Source organism: Phalaenopsis equestris, unplaced genomic scaffold, assembly GCF_001263595.1.
Source record: "Phalaenopsis equestris unplaced genomic scaffold, ASM126359v1 Scaffold000268, whole genome shotgun sequence".
NCBI classification, from domain to species: domain Eukaryota; kingdom Viridiplantae; phylum Streptophyta; class Magnoliopsida; order Asparagales; family Orchidaceae; genus Phalaenopsis; species Phalaenopsis equestris.
Window position 1 is genome coordinate 126,069 of NW_018164710.1, and position 1,231 is coordinate 127,299.

Genomic DNA, 1,231 nt, shown 5'->3' on the forward strand with positions numbered 1-1,231 from the left:
TTACAAGAGTTGGAGAGATATATACCCTCCCAAAAGCAGAAAATGAAATGGGGAGCACATGATGTTGCTCATGTATCTGTATGGGCACATAAAAAGAAATTACACACAAGGACCAGCAGTAAAGCCTAACACTTTGTAACTCAATACCTTCCCCCAAGGGTCTACCTCGTCTACCTCCGGGTCTACCTCCCATAGCAGTTACATACATTTGATTTAGGGGAGTGCCAAATTGTCACCATTCAACAGGAATTTTAATTCAGGTGTAAGTGTCAGCCCAACAAAAGTTTGTTCAGTATTTCTACACTGGGAGGCAAGCCAATGAGTAGGAAAGTTACCCTCTCTAGGAATATAATTGATATTGATCTTTTCTCTGGGTAGTAGGGCTAATAACGTTCTATCTGGTTATATTCCAAGGGGGGCTTTCATCATGAAGGAGGATTTTAATGCAATTAGTAGAATCTGTTTCTATAATCAAAGGACCCATATGGCAGTAATAAGCAATTCTGATGGCCCAGTAGATAGCTATGAATTCAGCCTCCAGAGCATCCATTACCACAGCAGGAGCAGTGAATTATAGAATGGGAGAACCATGAGAGTTCTTGAAGATTCCCCCAAACAACCATTTGAGAAGCTGCCATCAGTGTTGACCTTCAACCAACCAGTAGGGGGGAATCCAAGGGATTAGTTTGAAACACTGAAGAAGAGGAGTATTGTTTCCTGGAGTCCAGTGCTTTATAACATTAGGGACGTGATGAAACTTGATCAATTTTTGAATATAATAGATACAATTCATAATCACAGATTTTGACCCTGAAAACTTCTCATCAAATTTGCTGTGGTTTCTGTACATCCATATGAACCAAGCCACAATACATGGTATCACCCAAAGGTTGTTGTTATGCCAATCTTTTCAGCTAGTAGAGAATTTAAGCCAGCTTACATTCTGACTATTAATATTCAGGAGCTTGATTAAACCTGACCAAATTTCTTGTGAGAGGGCACATGAGAAAAATAGGTGATCCAAGGTTTCTTCAGCAGCACAGCAAAGTGGGCAAATTGAAGGTCCTCTCAGCCCTTTCATCTTTAAAATATCATATGTAGGTAGTAAATAATGTCAGAGTCTCCAGCAGAAAAAGGACATAGAGGGAGTTAGGAATTTATCCCAAATGGCTTTACCCTAAGGTATCAGGTTCCAATTAAAGGAATGATGGTAAATGTAGGCTGATAATTT